Consider the following 21,848-nt stretch of genomic DNA (forward strand, 5'->3'; position numbering starts at 1 on the left):
CTAACTGCGGTGGAGCAATAGATGGGAAACACGTCCGCATTGTGCCCCCACCCCACTCGGGGTCCTACTATTATAATTACAAGGGTTATCATAGTATTGTGTTGATGGCGGTGGTGTCGGCACAGTATGAGTTTCTATATGTGGACGTGGGGAAGAATGGCCGGATGTCTGATGGGGGAGTGTTCGCACGGACTGATTTCTATGATCGTCTCCAAGCTGGTGGTCTGGCATTGCCACCAGATGAAGATAATGTGGAAGGACTTCCGTTTGTGTTCCTAGCGGACGAGGCTTTCGGGCTTGGTCCTCACCTCATGCGGCCTTTTCCCCAGAGGACCCTCACCTCAGAGAGGAGTGTGTTTAATTTTCGGTTGGCCAGGGCTCGGAGGGTAGTCGAGAATGCCTTTGGGATACTCACCAACCGGTTCCGCCTGTTCAGGACATCGATACATCTGGCGGAATATAAATTGGACACCGTTGTATTTGCCTGCTGCATTTTGCACAACTTTTTACGCAGGCACTCCCAGACGTACCTACCCGACATCGGTTCTGAGGCAAGACTACCCTCAGATCCCCTTCCCGGGCTGGACACTGGTCGCGCTGGCTTGGCCCCCCAATCAGCTCGTGAGGTACGCGACAAATATGTTGAGTACTTCATGGGTCGGGGGGCCATTGCTATGCCAGATCATATTTCTTTCTAATTCGGCCCCCAAAGAAAGGAATATTCTCTCAAATAAAAAATAATTAGACCATTGGACTTTATACAGTTGTTTGTCATTAATGCTTTTTCTCTTTTTATCTGTCTTCCTGGTTCTCTAACTAACTTCTTCAATTTTACTGCATAATTGATTTCTCCACTTTTAGTAAATAACCACATTTTGCACAGTATTCACTCATCTTCAAACAGGGTATTGAGTCTAGAAATAAGAAGCAACAAAAAGGAAATCAAGGATGCAAAAATTCAAAACGAACGACAGATTGCAAAAGATAGTAGGACAAACCCCAAAAAATTCTTTAAATATATTAATAGTAAAAAGGTGAAGTCTGAGCATGTAGGCCCCTTACAAAATAATCTAGAGTGGGTGACTGGGGACAAAGAGAAGGCAAATTTATTAAATGTTTTCTTCAGCTCTGTGTATACAATGGAGCATGGGGGAGCTCATGTCCAAAATGGGGGTGGGAGTGACACAGCCCCAAATCCACAATGGCTCAAAAGTGATATGGTCCAGAAATATTTAGACAGAATAAAGGTGGATAAAGCACCTGGACCTGATGGCATCCATCCACGGATCCTAGGTGAGTTGAGCTCTGTCATTTCAAAGCCACTGTATCTAATATTTAGGGACTCATTAAAGACAGGAATAGTACCACTGGATTGGCGCAGGGCCAATGTGGTGCCCATATTTAAAAAGGGAACAAAGTCTTTACCAAGTAACTATAGACCTGTTAGTTTAACTTCTATAGTTGGGAAGATACTGGAACGTTTAATAAAAGACCACATGGATGAGTTCTTGCTGGAAAAAAACTATTTAAGCAGCAGTCAACATGGATTCATGAAAGACAGAAGTTGTCAGACAAACCTGATTTCCTTTTATGAAGAGGTAAGTAAAACCCTGGACAGAGGCGTGGCTGTGGACGTGATATATTTGGATTTTGCAAAAGCGTTCGATACAGTTCCGCACACACAGCTCATGTGTAAGGTAAGGTCTACAGGATTGGATATATCAGTTTGTAAATGGATAGAAAACTGGCTGAAAGCCAGAATTCAGAGAGTCGTGGTTAATGATTCTTACTCTGAATGGTCCAATGTTATCAGTGGTGTACCCCAAGGTTCAGTGCTGGGACCCTTACTTTTCAATATATTTATAAATGATATTGGGTCTGAGATCAAAAGTAACATTTCTGTCTTTGCAGATGACACCAAGCTATGCAGTGGAATAACGTCCTTGCAGGATGTCGCCAATTTACAAGCCGACCTCAATGCTCTGTCTAATTGGGCGACTAAGTGGCAGATGAGGTTTAATGTAGATAAATGTAAAGTTATGCACTTGGGGGCTAAGAATATGCATGCATCATACATACTAGGGGGAGTACAACTGGGGGGGTCTGTAGTGGAGAAAGATCTGGGGGTTTTAGTTGATCATAAGCTCAATAATGGCATGCAATGCCAAGCTGCGGTTTCCAAAGCGAGCAAAGTCCTTTCTTGTATTAAGAGAGGTATGGACTCCAGAGACAGAGATATAATTTTGCCCTTGTACAAATCATTAGTAAGACCTCATCTGGAATATGCAGTTCAGTTTTGGGCACCAGTTCTCAAAAAGGATATAGGAGAACTGGAGAAAGTGCAGAGAAGAGCAACCAAATTGATAAGAGGCATGGAGGAGCTCAGCTATGAGGAAAGATTAGAGGAACTAGATTTATTCACTCTTGAGAAGAGGAGAATTAGGGGGGATATGATCAACATGTACAAATATATAAGAGGTCCATACAGTGAACTTGGTGTTGAGTTATTCACTTTACGGTCATCACTGAGGACAAGGGGGCACTCTTTACGTCTAGAGGAAAAGAGATTTCACCTCCAAATACGGAAAGGTTTTTTCACAGTAAGAGCTGTGAAAATGTGGAACAGACTCCCTCCAGAGGTGGTTCTGGCCAGATCAGTAGATTGCTTTAAGAAAGGTCTGGATTCTTTCCTAAATGTACAGAATATAACTGAGTACTAAGATTTGTAGGTAAAGTTGATCCAGGGTAAATCCGATTGCCTCTCGGGGGATCAGGAAGGAATTTTTTCCCCTGCTGTAGCAAATTGGATCATGCTCCGCTGGGGTTTTTTGCCTTCCTCTGGATCAACTGTGGGTATGAAGTTGGGTGTATAGGATTTTACTGTGTTTTTTTATTTTGTTTTTTGTGGTTGAACTGGATGGACTTGTGTCTTTTTTCAACCTGACTAACTATGTAACTATGTAACTATGTAACTATGTAACTCCATTTCTAAATTTTGAGGTCAAGTTTTTTAATTTTTGCTTGTTCATGACCCCAAAAATTATTTTATATTTTTTTCATTACTCCCTGCTTTTGTACTTAGGAGTCTACAAAAAAAAATTTTAATATTTTTTTTTTTTCAGGTAATTCAACCAAAAATATTATGCAGATTATACATTTTTTAACAAGTTCACATTTTTGTTTATCAAATATAGTTAGATTTATTGTTTACATATATATATATATATAGAATATTTTTGGTGGGGTGTTTACCGCCTTAGTATTTTTTATTTTCGGCATATTTTTTATGCACAAAAACCAATATTTTTTTTACATTTTTTTTTTTTTTTGTTGTGTTTTTCAATAAGAAAATTTCTTGTTGAGATTTAGGAGTCAAATCTCGACTTCACTAAATTCAGTGATTAGAGAGATTTATAATTCTATATATATATATTTTTAATTTTTTGGCGTTGTTTATTCTTTATGGTCTAAACGTTATAGTATCCAAAAATGTTCAACATGGTCAAAAAGTAACAAAATACAATTATAAAAATATAAAAACTCACAACAGCAGTCAGTCATGGTGTGCTTTCACACTGGAACACGCCAAAATTTGAAGATACACACATTCAGTGCAAACTCGCCAAATGTCATTGGTTCAACAGACAAATAGCCACATGTGCTATCTGACATCATGGGTGATCAATGTCTGTGTTCTGTGGGAGCAAACCCTTCCTCTCAACTACTTGAGGATGGAGGAGGGGGTTGGACCCACAAAGCACAGACACTAGATATTCTGTGATGGCAGATAGCACATGTTGGCACACTGTGTGTGTATCTTCAAATTTTGGCGTATTCATTATTAAAACAGAAAAAATGTTTGTGGGGGCGGGGGATGGGCGGGGGGTGTTTCAGTCTTTGACACGGCCCATCATGTCAATAATATTTTTAAAATTAGATTCGATGACCATCATTCTTTGCCGCATATTGTCCATTTCCGTGCAGCATTCCAAAAGGACATTTGTTAAATTCTCTTCCATGACAACCATCCTTTCACGCATATTGTGCATTTCAGTGCTGCACTCCATTACCTGTTGAATAATTATAGCAGCACTTGCACGTGAAAATATTGGCACACCATCCTCCTCCCCTAAAAAAAAATAAAATGGTCATTTCCAAAATTATTTTTCGATGAGGCCTATCTACATATGTTTTTTTTAATCAAGCTAGGGTGACACTGACCTGATGGGCTTCTCCTTTCCACCTCTTCGACATCTTCTATCACTCCTCCTTCTTCCACCACCTCCCCATCATCTTCTATCACTCCTCCTTCTTCCACCACTTCCCCATCATCTTGGACTCCTCCTTCATCCATCAATCCACCTTCTTTCAATTCGCCAAATTGTTCTTCCGCCACTTGCCCTTCATCTGCTATAAATTCTAAGTCCAAAATTACTTCTTCCTCCTCTCTTCCTTCCTCCTTTCTTCCTTCCTCCTCTCCTTCCACATCCTCTTCTCCTTCCACATCCTCTTCTCCTTCCACATCCTCTTCTCCTTCCACATCCTCTTCTCCTTCCACATCCTCTTCTCCTTCCACATCCTCCTCCTTCTCCACATGTTGAGATGGCAGATTTTGGCCTTGTCTGGCCCTCTCTGCCTCCTCCAAATGCTGGCGACTTCTTTCCCCTGAAATTATAAAAAAAAAATGTAGACTCATCAGCACACAGATATTGGAGAGCATAAATCGCACACATTGCTTAGAAGAGGCTTTCATTTAGTTACTTTTATCTTTCACCAAACCTACATTTTGGAATTACTTCTATGGCAAGCTCTGATCCTGCCCCTTTTTAGCAAAGTGACACACATGGATGTCCCCCCTAAACAGTATTTCTGGGAGACCCTACCAAAACCCAGTTTTGATTTGGGGAGACACAGGTGCTCTGCATTGCAGATGTGAAAACATCTGCTTTATTACCACTGTTTTTAGAATGAATCCTGTTTGCCTTTCCCATTCTCCTAATTTTATTTTTTAGAACTAGCTTTTACACAATGTTTACAAACAAAGTTTTTGGCCAGTGAGCCATGTCCAGGTGTGTTGTTCCTGGAATAACCGAGCCTTTCTGAGAAACTATGTGATGTTACGTGGTTTACTAAGAACACTATTTGTAAATATGTAGGTATTTATGTATTAAAAAATAAATGACAACATGTCTTTAAAATTACAAGCAGGCCAAGGAGGCAGATGGTGAAATATACATGGCAACACATTATTGCAGACAATCACCCACCCCCCCCCCAACCCCAATATATATTTACTTACTTTTACGCAGAATTTTAAGTATTTTCTTCATCTGATGTGGCTCCCTCAATTTTAAGTCTGACCAGCGTTTCCTCAGCTGTTCCTTGGACCTGGTGATCCCAAACATCCTCTGCATTCTCCTCGCCACCTTGTCCATAATATGTGCCTTTCGGCGGTTAGGGGTCTTGTATGGGCCTAATTCACCATCATAGTCCTTCTTTCGCATGATGTAAACTAACTCCACCATTTCCTGGAACCGCATATTAGTGGCTTTATATCTTCTTTGCCTTGATCGGGACGTCCCTGCCTCTGTCCCTTCACTTGTGGCATGAGAGCATCGTGCCCGCTCGTGTGACATCGCCATCTTTCCTTTCCCACAGAGATTATGGGCGTGGAAAAGATGAATTCTTACGCCATGGGCGGAGAAGAGGGCGGCGTTTAATACATACGCGGAGTGTAGAGAATGCAAACAACGTGTTTACGTCGGTTACGCGGAGAATCTTCGAGCGCATCCAGAACATACACAGTTAACGCCATATTTCCTAAACTAATTGATTAGGGGCCTCGCAAAGGTGACGAGGGCGGGGTTTAATAAATACGCGGAGTGTTTAAAAGGTGCACGCCGTGATTACGCATCTTACGCGGTAATTAGGCGAGCGTGAGAAACGAGGAGCGAGAGACAGGAAGGTAAGGAAATTAAAAATGTGATCAGCAGAGGACTTGAAAATGTAGACACATGGGATGGGGGTTTGGGCTGTTGGTTGCACCCTTTTTAAGCTATTCTGTCTATGGGGTACCACAATGTTATTTTGGTATCCAAATGCTTTTGGACACCTCACAAAATAGAGATGTGAACAATGCTGTACCTCATTGACAAGTTTTTGAATGGTGTATTCAGATCAGGCAAAGTATTGTTCAAGTGTTGGTTGTACAGAGGTCATTAGGAAGTGTCTTTTATGTCATCCATTGTCAGGGGCATGAGATTTACACATGAAAGAGTGCCTAGATGAATACTGTCATTTGTAAGCATTGTTTATTTTTCAATATTAAAAATATTTACTGCAATGTTAACAATGGCTCTGCATCTAGCAAATCAATGTTTGGTACAACCAATGCGGCCGAGCTGCCAATCATTGTTTAAACAAGAGAGACTGTGTTTGTAATTAGATATAGGTAATAATTTTAAAGACACATATTATATCAAGGTCAACGCTGATCCTTTTGAAGATTTATTTTTCTTTGGTTTATGTTTTTTGAATCTAGACTCAAAAAAAATATCATATTTCAAAAAGTAAAATGGACCAACTACAAACCAAGGAAGCTATAGAGGCCTTACTCCAAAAATATCAGGAGACGCCCATCCTGTGGAATTCCAAGCGCTCTTTATATTGTAATAAAGATGTACGAGCGGCAGCACTAGAAGAGCTAGCAAACTATATGCAAACATGGGTGCCAGGATGCACTGCCAACATGGTGAAGGATAAACTTGCCAACCTCAGAAGCACATACAGGAGAGCATACAAAGCTAATAAAAGCAAAAAATCGGGAGCAGCAGCAAGACAAGCAAAGGAACCCAAACTGTGGTATTATAAACAGATGGCTTTTTTGCGGGACGAAATGGAAGGCAGGAAAACGATGTCGAGTCTTTCTTCCAACCTTTCCTCCATGCTACCTTCCAGCGGACCTTCCCCAGATGACCACAGCCCTGCAGAGTCGGAGGAAGAGGGCCTGGCTGACAGAGATGCAGATCTGCCACCCTTCGATGAGGAGGTATAGTAGTTTCCTCTATATTTCTGGCGTAAATAATTCTTGGTGGATTAATGATTTGATATTGTAAAAGAAAAGCCAAGCTGGGAAAAAGCAAAAAAAAAGGTGTACAGACAAATAGGTGTCAGAGATGACAACTGCAGGGGTCAGAAGTAGAGTGTATTCAAGTAATAATGAACAGAAAATACTAAACGAAAAACATGAAAATGAGTGTGGTTTTATTTTGCGAAATTGTAAAAAATGTCCTTTTTTTTCCACACAGGAAGAAGAGATCAGCCAGGAGGTGGCAGATCCTCAGGTGTCTGTCAGCCAGGAGGAGGCCGGGGTCAGTGGCAGCCAGGAGGAGGCCGGGGTCAGTGGCAGCCAGGAGGAGGCTGGGCCCAGTGGCCTGCACCAGGTCCCCCCGGCCAGGAGAACCACCACCAGCCAGTCTTCTCCCCCCCAGGTGAGGCCATCAGGCCGAAGGAGGCAGTTGAGGCCTGTGGAGGAGGCAAGCCTCCGCATGATACAGGAGGCAAGCGCCATCATGAGGGCCCCCCTCAACCCCACAGAGGCCTTCAGTGCCTCATTGGCCCACAATTTAAATGAAGGGGAGGAGGACCAGAGAAGACTGGCAAAGGCCCTGATGAACCAGGTCCTTTGGTGGATGCAGAGGGGCCTGCTGACCCCAGAGACTGGGCTATGTGACCCGGCCCGGCTTGCGGAACACCATCCTCCTGCTGCCACATCGACCCCACCTGCAAGACCCCGTGTTAGATCCGCTGGAAGGCTGCCTGGAGGGAAGGCTGGAAAGAGGAGGAAACGTTGATTCTCTGCCTTCCATTTCCTTCCACATAAAGGACATCTTGTTTGGACTACCACAGTTTGGGTTCCTTTGTTTCTGTGCTGCTGCTTCATATTTTTTGGTTTGGCTCCTGAGGCTTGGAAGTTTATCCTTCACCATGTTGGAAATGCAAGTTTGCATATAGTTTGCTATCTATTCTAGTGCTGCCGTTCTGTTTATTTTTTGTGATGACATTTGCCTGAATAAAAGGCTTTTTGCTTTCATTTGAAAACATGTCTATTGTTTGTTATACTGTGGGGATTATTAGGCAGCAAACCTTTAATAAATATACAATGGGTCATTTACAAAGGACACACTCCTTGGGGGGGGGGACATTTGGTGTGCCAACATGGTTTAATATTCTCAAATGAAACACAAAAAAAAAAAAAAAAAAAATACAAAGAAAAAAACATGTTAAAAAAAAAAAAATGGTGACATAACTAGAAACAACAAAAAAAAAAAAAAATGCACATTCCTTAACAAAAATGACTACTATAAATTATGGAGGACCACCAACCAAAACACACGTCTGGCATAGAAAACATTATTAAAGGATTACATCACAAGCAAGAAATGTGACATTTCAGTATGGGACAACTCTATTGAAATTGCATCAGCAAGAGAACGGGGTTATTCTAGCAAGTGAAGAATTAATAAAACGAGGCAAGAAAATGTGGTTTAGTGCGCCTTTTTAAGACATTGTTCTCTTGCTAGAATAAAAGGTTTCTAATGACGAATGTGCCATATCCCAAACAAACGCGAGTTTTACCTGAACGAGCGCTCCCGTCTCCTCATTTGGACTGAGCATGCGCGGGGTTTTTGTACGCTGCTTTTGTGTACAGACGACCGAACATGTCTGACGGACACGATTCCAGCAGACTGTTTTAAAGCAAGACCAGGAAACAGTTGTTCGTTGGAAAACGGTCTGGCCGACGATTGTTTGCTGGAATCCTGTACGTTACTGCCTACACACGAACGAACATGTCCGCTGAAACTGGTCCGCGGACCAGTTTCAGCAGACATGTTTGGTCGTGAGTACGGGGCCTAAGTACGCCGTCGGATCTAAGCTGCAATTTTTCGCCGGCCACTAGGTGGCGTTCCCGTCGAAATCCGAGTTGAGTATGTAAATTAGCTAGTTACGGCAATCCACGAACGTACGCCGGCCCGGCGCATTTTTTTCCATCGTTTGCGTTTGGCTTTTTCCCGCGTATAGTTAAAGCTGCTGTTCTGAGGCATACTCAATGTTAAGTATGGCCGTCGTTCCCGCGTACAATTTTGAATTTTTTACGTCGTTTGCGTATGTAGTTCGCGAATAGGAATTTGCGTAGAATGACGTCACCATCATAAGCATTGGCTGGTTCCGGTTTAATTTTGAGCATGCGCACTGGGATACCCCAGGGACGGCGCATGCGCAGTTAAAAAAAAACATTGTTTACGTCGGGTCACGACGTATTTACATAAAACATGCCCCCATTACATCCATTTGAATTCCGCGCCCTTACGCCACGAGAGATACACTAAGCCGATAAGTTACAGCGGCGTAGCGTATCTTAGATACGCTGCGCCCGGTGGAAAGGTATGTGGATCTGCCCCATATAATATATTTTTTTTCCAGACATTGGTTGGAGTTCTGGGCTCCTTAATAAATGTCCAGGCTATTCTAAGCTGTTTTGATGAAAAAAAAAAGACCTGTTGTGCTCAGAGCTGAATAACTGAAGCTCAAATTATCTACATAGCTGAATAAGTCAAATAATTGGTGCTATGGCTATGACATGTCCTGAATTTTTACCCAAGATGAAGTCAAATAAATAGAGAATATTATAATGAAAAATAATGACATTGCTTTGTGACTTTCATTTGCTGTGTGTCTTCTTTAAGATCGGAGACTCAGGACTAAGAATCCAGAAACAGTCAAACAACTTTCAGATGGGGGTCAGCAACGGCAGACCAAATTTTTTAATGACAGGTAAAAAATTTACAGAGATTGCAATCAATTGTCCATGATACACAGGTGACCTCTAGAGGAAGCATTTACATATCTATGTATGAAAGTGATCAAAATATGGAACAGCAAGCAATTTAAAATTTTAACATCTTTAAGTAAATATTACAAAATATACTAGGATTTGCACTTCCTGAAAATACACTGAGGGGGATTTGCTAAGACCCTTTCATGCAGCTTTCCAATCCGGTCCACCATCAGTTTTTCAGGTGAACCTGATCAGAGGCTGCATACAGGTCTATGAGCAGGTTGCTGTACATTTACATCTGTCTACCTCTGAGTCTGTGTCCATTTTTCCAGACCTAAGTGTGATGGTTTAGAGGTAGCCTGATGTACAGTATATAGATACATGTCCTTTTACAACTGGTTGCCCATAGATCCAACATGGGTCTGCCACAGTCCTCTATCAACATGATAACAAATCAATGAGACAAAAAAGTTGAATATTCTGCTCCAGTTCTGCAGGGGTCTGCTCCCATATCCCCTGCCTAAACTGAATTGCACCCATGTGAAAGGATTTGGAGACTGGAACAGGCAGAATCTGGAGCAACTACGCATGGCAACCAATTCGCTTCTAGTTTTCATTTTCAAAGCATAATTAAACAAGCTGAAGTTAGAAGCTGATTGGCTTCCTATGCACAGCTGCTCCACAGATGCTTAATAAAAAAAATAATATAAACATTTTCCGCCTAGAAATTATATTTAATTCATTAATTTTAAATACCATCTGGTAACCAGTGAGTAAAGCATTAGGCCCTGCCAGTTAGATTCAGTAAACTGCTGGATAGCAAAATCACCAAGAGCCCACCAAAAGTGACAACATATGCCTATGGTAATTCTGAGCTGCATACTATTATAGCAGATTTTTCTGATCTACCTAAAACACCACTTCTGTATAACTGCACAATAATATCCGTATCCAGATAAGACACATAAATTAGGAACATATTTTACATGGTTTGTTGTCTTTTCTATTGTTTATTGTATCATACGATGTTTCCATTATTTCCTACAGTCACAGGAAATTTACATAATCATGTGATCTGTATCAGAGACAGATTTGTACCGTCATGAATCCCTCATATTGTCATAAACTCACTCCAGATTTTAACACCATGATGGGAAAGAAGATTAGGTCAAGCATGTTTTTTCAATATAACCTATATAATGCTGTGCAAAGCATAGAAAAACAATAAGCAAAACACCTTCTTCTAATTGTGCACCATGTGAAGACAGTCTTTTAGGAGACCGTATGAGTTGGAGCTCCCCCAATGATTGCTTATAGGTTTCATTGAACAATATGACTAGTAATATCTCTGTGTATACTATTGGCAGTGCAGTGCAAAACATCTAAATTAGAAAATGTCATTCAATTTTGGGTATGGCTCAGACAGCTTATGAAAAGGCCCTCTACACAAAAAAAAAATATATATATATATATATATATTTTAGAGGGAAAAGTTTGCCTTATATGTTTTTTTTATACTTTATAGATGTGGGTTCTAAATAAGACTTTTATAAATCAAACACTTCCATTATCAACAAAGATTGTGTATGGACGTGTTCTCACAATCCAGCTTTAAGGCTGGGTTGCACTATGTGCGGAGAGGCTCGTAGCAGGGGGTCCAGTGCGTCCCTGTTCACGGTTTCAGGGGTGAATCAGGTCTGAATGTTTGCCTTAATTCGGACCTAAAACGGAGCCAAAGATGCACAGCTTTGCAGTTTTTGCTGTGTGCTCCGTGCATGCCACAGAGTGTGAACCGACTCTAATACTAGTCAGTCACACTCTTCTGTGATCCAAATTGGATGCGTAGGGAAAACTGCATTCAATTTGCATAAGTGAGAACCTGGCCTTAAGTGATTGTAAACATAGACACACACAGTGAAACCCCACCCCTCCCCCCTTTTCTCTCCACACTCTCCCCACCCCATCTTCCTGCTCTCTTTACACAAGCTATGATTGACAGCAGCCATTGGCTCCTGCTGCTGCCTCCATGTCCAGTGAGGAGAGAGAGAGACAAGAGAGCTGGTGCTCTCTGGCACAGTGCTGGATCGAGATTGGGCTCCAGTAAGTATTTAGGAGGAGCAGGAAGAATCTTGTGCACAGGTTTTCTACCTTAATGCAGAGAATGCATTAAGGTAAAAGTCCTCTACCTTTACAACCACATTAAGCACTTTATGTCTTGCAAGGTTTTTTCCACTTCAGCTGAGCTGGTTTTGCAAGGGTTCGTCCAAATTATCTGTGCTCTGGGGTTTTCCCATGTTATGTTGTCTTCCAGACTCTGTTAGGATGTATAGAGTGCTGCTGCGTCATAAGAATTTCAAGGGTTAAAGCTGCATGGGGGCTAGCTAGCAGAGAAGTTTGTCATCAGTGTGTTTGACCAGACCTTTGCAAGGGTCTTTGCCTATAGACTGTTTACTAAGACTAAGGTCCAAGTTTCCTGCCACTCTACAAAGTTAATTTGGGGCAAGCTGACTCAAACAAACTATTTCTATTACTAAGTATTTAGCCTCTGAATGCACTGTATCTTACTGTTGAAGCATCAGCCCTTTGTTCCTCAGCAGAAAGAGTGACTCCCCATATTATGCTGGAACAAAATTTAGTTGGCCTGAATTCTTCTTAGCCATTCAGGAGAATGGCTTGGGTGGAAAGGAATGCAGGTGACACCAAGATCTCCCTCTCAGCCAATTAGAGGAAATTCTGTATTCATTTATAAAACTACAAGGCTATTGAATATTGAATAGGTGAGAAGCACTGAGGATGACTCAATTTTGTTCCGGCGGCAGATGGGAAGCCATCCATACTGCTGTTGAACACAGCACCAGCATACTGTATGCAGTTGATGCTACTACAGTATGATTCAGCAAACACAGCTTTATTGCTATCTCAGCATTATAATGTCATCTTATTGTGATGTAACTTATAATACTGTTGTATATTCCTGCTGAAAACCTCCAGTACATTGTTCCTGTGTATATGGCGTTTTTAAGCTATGTGTGGCCATCATTTATAGTGGCAGTCACTAGAAACCTCCATTATTAAGTAGGAAAACAGCAAAACAAAATAGAGAGAACCCAGTACTTTTTAAATGGAATATAATTGTGCTACTAGTGTTGACCCCCCCTCCAGTTATGAGCAACCATATCATCAAATATCCAGGTATTGACTAATCAGAAGGAACAGCTCACTCATTAAAGGCCCATCATTTCCTAAATGTCTCACAGGACAACTTCCCAATTGATGGATTGCCCGGCTAGAAAGAATGCTTGCTAGACCTATTCATTACAAATTAGTTCTGGACGCAGATGTGGAAATACGGGACAACTTAGGAACTAGCAATCACAGGATAACATTCCATATAAATCATAGGAAATGGTGGCACAAGGATAGTACAGAAGAATCAGATGGTGCCTCACAATTAGACTTCCGTTTTCCGGGGGAGGAGTCGGAAGCATGGCGGAGTAGGCGTCCGCGTCAGGAGAGTCCTCCGGGTCCCGCGGTGCTCGCAAGTCAGGAGAGCGGCGAAATCTCGAGATCCCTGCCAGCCCCCTAACCTCTCGAGCGGGGAGAAAGCTAGGCACGAGCGGCAGATGTCGCGGAGAGGGCGGAGTGCCACGAAGCAGACCGGCGGTGTCCCTCCACAGCCGAGCCAAGCGCATATCACGCGCTTTCTGACCGGGAAGGGGAGCGAGCAGACGGAACGAGCAGAGAGGAGGAATTCGATGACAGAGAGTGTCCCGCCGTCATCTGGAAGGTCAGCGCCCCTATCTGCATCTACAGAGCCGACAGCTTCCTTTGCAGCAACTGATACACGGCTGACAAGGGGGAAGGAGAAGCCTCTAGAACAGAGAGGGGTGTCCTCTGGAAGCCAGGTGAGAAGAGCATCAGGCAGTGTAACTGCGAGGGAAGGAGCCCTGCATTCAACACTTACTGACGGGCATCTGATAGCACACAGGGGGGAACATATAGTGGAGGCTATATTAAAGGAGCCATCTACCCCTGTCACACTAAGTAGTGCTTTGCCACCTATGAGAGGGCCATTAGGACCTGCCACAGAGCCCGCCTTGGGGTCTAAGGGACCCCCCACAGAGCCCAGGTCAGGAGCAGGGAGCCCATCCCTGGACTTAAGTATGGAGGCACCTAAACAAGGCCTGGGCATTGATATGACACGTCAGGTAATGTTAGCAGAGGCGTCAGGATTGCATTCCTCAAACAAGTCACAATACTCACAAGAGGACGGGAGAGGAGAAACGGGATCATCTACAGACATGGGGCAAATCAGCAGGCTCATTCAAGCACTTCCTACTAAAGAAGATATACAGCAGATAGTAGCAAACATCACTGCCACATTGAGAGGGGAGATTGAAAAGGTAAATGCGAAGGTAGCCGAAGCTGACCAGAAAATCGGGAGATGTGAGGAACAGCAAAGTAGTATGGAAATCAGATTGACTGAGCTTGAAGAAAAATTAGAGTTTCAACAGAGACACATGATCAGGCTGCAATTGCAGGCTGAAGAGACAGAAAATAGAAGTAGAAGAAATAACGTCCGCATTAAAGGTATCCCGGATAAATTTGAAGGTATGGAATTAAGAGAGGTGGTAACTACCCTATTGAATAAAATTTTGAAAAAAAACCCAGACGCGGCCCTTGAACTGGATAGAGTTCACAGAATCCCCTCAGTAAGATACCAAGACCACGTAAACCCCCGAGATGTGCTATGTAGAGTTCATTTCTACCTGACGAAAGAAGAGATTCTCAGGGAGGCTTGGAAGGAAGGGTGTCTGGGGGTGTTGGAGGGTACAGAAATCCATATATTTCAAGACCTTTGCTGGCAAACCAAAAACAGAAGAAGGCTATTAAAACCGTTACTGGAGTACATGCGCAGCAAGGGGGCCACTTACCGGTGGGGGTTCCCGTTGGCCTTAATAGTCAAAAAGGAAGGGAGGAGCTTTTATCTGTGTGAGCCCTCGCAGCTTCAGACACTTTTTCAATTCCTGGGAGCGGACCCAATATATGTTCCTAATTGGCTGGATCTATCAGTAATAGGGGAAAGGAAAAACTTAACTGTCTAAAGAAGATCCGAGAGGATAAGGAGCCCCCTACAAAGGAACTGGTGTAGTTGTGGTCTGACAATGGTTTCCCGCAGACATTAAGGGGGGGGGACCATGGCTCGAGGAGGAGTAGGAGGAAATTTTTCTCCCTTTTTTTTTTTTTTTTTGCTTAGCGTCTTTTTTTTTTTTTTGCTTAGCGTCTTTTTTTTTTTTTTTTTTCTCCTTGTTTTTTTTATTTTTTTTTGTTTTGGAAGCCTCCTGATTTTTTGGGTGGCAAGGCTATCCCTGTGGGGAGAGGGGAGGGGGAGGGGGTGCGGGGGAGGGGGGTTCTGAGGAGGGTTAAATTTATGATATTATGACACAAATGTTCGATAGAGACTGAACAGCTCCCCCGGCCCCCCTTACTTGACTTTCCTGTTTTAGGGGTTCTTTTTCTTTTTTTTTTTTTTTTTGGGAATGGAGGGAGATCTGTAAAGAGGAGAAAAAAAGGAAAAAAAAAAAAGGAATTTTTTTTTTTTTTTTTTTTTTTTTTTCTCGGGTGCAGCATGAATAGATACAAGTTAATAGAGTATTAAGATTTGTACAGATGTTACTATTCTAGAGGGAAATGAGGTCTGGTGGATAGATTGCTTAAAGGGTATATGACTCATCACTGTGCCGAATGTTAGGAATGGTCTTCCTTTCCTTCCCCCCCCGGGCTATAGGGGCTCATTAGGGAGGGGGGGCGAGGAGGGAGGGAGGGGGGGATGGGGGGGGCGGGGGCGGGGGGGGTGTAAGGAAGGGAGGGAGGGGGGGTGGGGGGGTCTATGGGTAAATAAAAAGTATAACACTTGTTCACATCCTGGTTGAGGCTCTTGGAATTGAGGGCCCCAGGATTGCACTGTATTATAGGGAAATAGGTTAGTAGATGTTTAACACTTCCTTAATACTCCCTCATTTGTTAGGGGGGGAGTTGTCTTTCCCCTTTTTTTTTTTTCTCGTTTCTGGGGAAGACACACCGGGGGGGTTGCTTACACGTGGAATAGATTGCATGAGAAGAGTAGTTTTGACTTGGACTACTTTGGATTATTTTCGGGGAGAGTGGTATTCAGAGGGGGGGTGGTGGGAGGGGAGGGAGGGAGTACGGGAGATGGATAAGTTCACAATAGAAGTGGGGGATCACACTATAAAAGGGGGGTACAATTTTTGTCTTTTTTTTTTTTTTTTTTTTGGGGGAGGGGGCCCATTGAATTAATAGTTGCATAGGAGGTTTCAAGGAGGGGGGAGAGGGGGGGGAGGAGAGATTAGGAAGGAGGGAAAGGTTGAGGCTGTTAGGGTACGATGCTTAGGGTAAGGAGTAAGATATTTTAGGATATTGTGTCATAAAGGTTTTTTATTACCTCTCCTCATATAGTACCAGCTAACATAACTTTTGTATGTATAATTTATCCTATACCCTATATCCACCGAAAAGGTTATTGGCTTAATGGGCACCAATCACATTATATATTAATGTAAGGCAAGGTTGTAAATACCACTGAATATGTCAGATACTCTATGTGGTATACGCCAATAGGATTGTTGCCTCTGGGGACACTTGGAAGGAGGCAACAGAATACGCCTAGAGACGTGAGCTAAGTAGGCGGAGATTGTTTTGAGTGGGCGCGAGCGGTTTGAGTATTTAACTGGAGTATTTGGAGCTTAACAGTGGAAGGGGGGTCTCCCACTTTTTTTTTTTTTTTTTTTTTTAAGATGAATTCGAGGCATGGTCTTCCTCAATAATTTAGAAGAGATATAGTGTTGTAGAACTAAGAGGTAATATTCAGGGAGTAAAAGGTTGGGGATAGGCTTTAACATCTAGAGGACGAGCACCGGACGGAGGACAGCGGACGTGACTCTCCGCTGTGTTTTCACACTTTCCCCCAATTGAGCGTCTCTCCTCCAGGAGGGGGGTAGTCGGAGACGCCAGGGGGGGGGGTCTTTTTCCCCCCTTTTCTTTTTTTTTTTTTTTTTTTTTTTTTTTTTTTTTGGTGGCCCGGGGTGTAGGCGACGCACCCCAGATAGGGGGAAGTTGTTACCACGAGAGGGCCAATTAAGATTACTCGGACAATCGGACGGTGGTCCTGAATCCGAGTTACAAGGGGGGGAGGGTGTTTTTTTTTTTTTTTGGGCTTCCGTGTTTTCCTTTCGCCGTCTCCGTCTCTCCCCCCGCCTCACCCTCGCAGAGACAGTGAAGTAGTACGAGAAATAATTGTAGCTTGCAAGAGAAGCCTACAAGAGGTTTTAGATAAAACGGTACGAGATGAATAGATGAATAAAGATAACTTCGTATAATGTGAAAGGGTTAAACATTCCAGAAAAAAGATCAAAATTAATGTTAGAAATAGGAAGACTAAAATCACAAATAGTCTTTGTTCAGGAAACACATTTTAGAAAGGATAAAATCCCGAAATTGAGCTCTCAGAAATTCCCAGTGATATATATGGGGGCATCTCAGTCCTCGAAAGCAAACGGGGTGGCAATCCTACTGGCTAAAAATTTATCTTGGAAAGAATCTAAAGTAGTGGTGGACGAAGAAGGTAGGTTTCTCCTGATAAAAGGGACAATAAATGAGCATAAAGTCACGTTGGTCAATGTCTACCTCCCGAATGAGGATCCGGTCACCACACTGGAAAAATTTGCAGAAGTGATAAAAGTAAATAGGGAAGGGGTTTTGATTCTTGGAGGAGATATGAATATGGTGTGGGACCCCACCCTGGATTCGTCCAGGGGGTCTTACAGCATATCTAATAGTAAACTGAGAAAAGCAAGGACCATAATCAATGACCTACAATTAGTGGACAGTTGGAGGGCATTGCATGCCCATGAAAGAGACTACAGTTTCTACTCTCATAAATACAAAACGTATACAAGAATTGACTATCTATTTCTCGACCAGAAGGTCCTAATGAATGTAAGGGAAGCTTTAATAGGCTCAATTACAATATCTGACCATGCCCCAGTAAGCTGTTTGATTGATTGGGGCGCTGAGGGACACAGGGAGTGGACCTGGAGGTTAAACGAAACTTTAATGAAAGACCCAGAGTACGAAGGGAAAATAAAGCAGGAAATAGAGTCTTTTTTTGAGAGGAATAACGATGAAGAGATAGCCCCGCTTTGTAAGTGGGAAGCACACAAGTGCTATCTAAGAGGAATACTTATCGCAATGGGGGCGTATAGAAAAAGGACCCTCACTGCCAAGCTAGACACCCTTCTTGGGGAAATTAAGAGAACAGAGAATGAACACAAGAAAGAGCAGAAAGGAGACCTTGAAGAGAGGCTGTTGTCTCTCCGAGAGAAACTTAATCTATTTCTCATGGATAAGGCGAAAGCTAAGTTGAACAGATGTCGGAGGGCTTTTTATGAGTTCGGAAATAAGCCAAGCAGGATGCTAGCGAACGCGCTGAGGGAATCCAGATCCAAAAAAAATATAGAGAAAATAAAAACACAAAGAGACAATTTAGTATATTCCTCACAATTAATAGCGGGAGCATTCAGAGATTATTACAGTAGCTTATATCAATTAGAGGCCCATCCTAATCCAGGGAGGACACAGGGTAGAGAAGAGAGAATAAAAACGTATCTGAGGGAGTCAGGAATGCCGACAATTACAAACGAGAGTTCACTAAATATGGAAAAACCAATCACGGCGGGAGAGGTTTTAGAGGTAATCAAAGAAATGAAAGTAGGCAAATCCCCTGGCCCAGATGGGTTTACGTTACAATATTATAAGACCTTCCAGGAGCAATTAATACCTACGTTTCTAGAGGCCTTTAATTCTTTGAGGGAGGGGCAGCCGATGAGAGGGGAAACTTTAGGAGCACACATAGTAGTTATTCCCAAGGAAGGGAAAGATCCTACGGTATGTTCTAGTTACCGTCCAATTTCCCTACTGAATACTGACCTAAAAATATTTTCCAAGATATTAGCTAATAGACTGGTGGCGCATGTCCCCTCGCTAATTCATCCAGACCAGGTAGGATTCGTCCCCGGTAGGGAAGGCAGGGAAAACACTCAAAGAACACTAAGCACAATCTACATGGCCCAACACTACAAGACTCCTATGGCATTAATATCAACAGACGCTGAAAAAGCGTTTGACAGGGTGGATTGGGGATTTTTGGGCGCCACTCTAAAGCATATAGGCTTAGGGATAGGGATGTTAAACTGGATTGCGAGCCTTTACTCTTGCCCGTCGGCAAGGGTGAAGGTTAACGAGGTACTATCTGATCCCTTCCCAATTAAAAACGGAACAAGACAAGGGTGTCCACTGTCCCCAATAATCTTTGTCCTAACACTGGAGCCACTTCTGAGAACAATTAGATCAAACACGGACATAAGAGGGTTTCGGAGTAAAGGAGAGGAATATAAAGTGGCTGCATTCGCAGACGATCTTCTGTTCTCGGTGGTGGATCCAGAGTTGTCTTTACCAGCTTTGCTGAAAGAGTTGAGGACTTATGGAGACCTTTCCAACTTTAAAGTAAATAACAGTAAATCTGAGGCGATGGGGATAGAAGTAAATCGACAGAATAAGGAACAACTACAAGGAAATTTCTCCTTTAAATGGACAGAGTCACACATACTTTACCTGGGCACTAAAATCTCGAAAAATCTACATAGAATTTTCGAGTTGAACTTCGCCCCCTTGGTAAGGCAGATTAAGTTAGATCTTCTGAAATGGGACAAGGAAAGTTTCACTTGGTTTGGGAGAATAAACATTTTGAAAATGAATGTTTTACCAAGATTACTGTACCTACTCCAAACCTTACCGGTGACGATCCCGTTGGGATTCTTAAGGGACCTAAGAGCTAGACTGGCTAAATTTGTATGGGCAGGAAAACCAGCGAGGTTACGGCGTGAAATTTTGACCTTACCAAAAGAGAGGGGAGGAGTGGGGTTCCCAGATCCAATAGGTTATTACGAGGCGACACATATGGCCAGGACGGTCGAATGGTGTATAAAAGAGAAGGTTAAACCCTGTTTACGTTTAGAGCAGAAAATCACGTCCATTCCCCTGGAAGGAATGGCGTGGATCTATGAGGAAGATATACCATTGGAGGTAAAAAAACATCCAACCTTAGGAGCTACCCTAAGAGTAATGAAAAAACTTTTTAAGAGAACAAATCTCTCGACCCACCCAAGCCCACTCACCCCGGTATTGGGAAACCCCAGGTTCCATGTGGGACTGGTAGATCCCCGTTTCGACACTATAAAAGGTCTAGGCTGTAGTAGAATAATACATTTTGAGGGGGAGAACCCAAGGATAGGCGAGAGGGGTAGGGAGGAAGCAGTGAGAAAAGAACTTGACCCTCTAAGACAAATTCAATTAAAATCCGCTATTAGAGCATTGAACCCAAGAGGATGTCCTCTAAGGGGTCTCTCAGGATTCGAGGAACAGTGCTTGAAGGGAGAAGAGATGAGACACTCCCTCTCTCAGATGTATAGTTTATGGGTAGAATTAAAGGCCCCAAAGGAATTACCATATATACAAGCTTGGGAAAGAGAGTTAGGAGTGAAATTTTCGGAAACGCAGAAAACAAAAATTTTCAATTTCGTACATAAAGCCTCCCTTGCTACAAGGTACCAGGAGGGGGGATACAAGATCCTAACCAGGTGGTATAAAACGCCAGTGGTATTAAAGCGGATATTTCCGGAAACTTCAGACAGATGTTGGAGGTGTGGTGAAGAGGAGGGTACAATGCTACATGTGTTTTGGACATGTCCAAAGTTAAAAGATTTTTGGAAAATGGTCAGGGACACAATAAAAGAAGTATTGGACATAGAGCTGGGAGGTAACCCTGCAACCTACCTATTACTTGACTTACCAATGGCCATGACTAATTTCAAAAAGTCTCTGTTAAGACACTTCTTGACGGCGGCAAGGGCGTGTGTACCAATTTTATGGAAAAGTACAAGCAGCCCAACTAGACAACAATGGTTGGGCAGAATATCAGAAATCCAACAGATGGAGAAGTTAACTGCAGGTATAAGAGAGCAGGAGGACAGTTACAGATCGGTTTGGTCTCCTTACATAAGTTACAGAGAGGGAGCTCTGCGGGGGTGAGGCGGGGGGGGAGGGAGGCGGGGAGGGGAGGGGAAGGCCTATTGAGTGGTGTTTTTTTTTTTTTTTTTTTTTTTTTTTGGGAGGTAGATGGAGGGGGGTGGGTAGGTAAGGGATAGGGCAAGGGAGGACGAGAGACGGTTGTGGTGTTGTTCGTTTTTGTTTGAATGTCATACAGAGAAGCTATGAGTGTCATAGGAATAATTTGTTAATTTGTGTTAAAGCATATCTAAGATATATGTTATGGTTCTTTGGTATTGGCGTGCGCTAGTGAATTTGGTATAGAGAAGTTTTAAGCGTGCTAGGAACATTTTGTTAATTTATGTATCATCATGCCTAAACCATATGTTATGGTAAAAATGGAAAATATGTCTGTTTAAAACTGGAAAAAATATAAAATAAAGAATTGAAAAAAAAAAAGGATAGTACAGAATACTACATTTTAAAAGAGCCAACTTTTCTAAACTGTGCTTAATACTACAAGATAATAAACTGGACCAAATCCTAGAAACATTGAACACTGAGGAAAAATGGGAGTGCTTAAGGAACATATTAAATAAAGGTATCACCAAGTGCATTCCAATAGGCAATAAATGTAGCAGAACAAAGGTTAAACCTGGGTGGCTAAGCCATAATGTAAAAAGTCATATTAAAAAAAAAGAATTATAGTGGAAGGGTCATTGTTAGTATTTCAACACTACAAGGAATGCAAACTAGAGGACTGATTCTCACAACTGTCGATTCACCATTTACCATGGATCGGACAGACGTTAATCCCAAAGGAGAGTGCCAACCATCCTATAATTGGCCCGACACTACACATCTTTTGGACGGCATGTAAAAAACT

This window comes from Rana temporaria, chromosome 4 (genome assembly GCF_905171775.1).
Source record: "Rana temporaria chromosome 4, aRanTem1.1, whole genome shotgun sequence".
In the NCBI taxonomy this organism is placed as follows: Eukaryota; Metazoa; Chordata; class Amphibia; order Anura; family Ranidae; genus Rana; species Rana temporaria.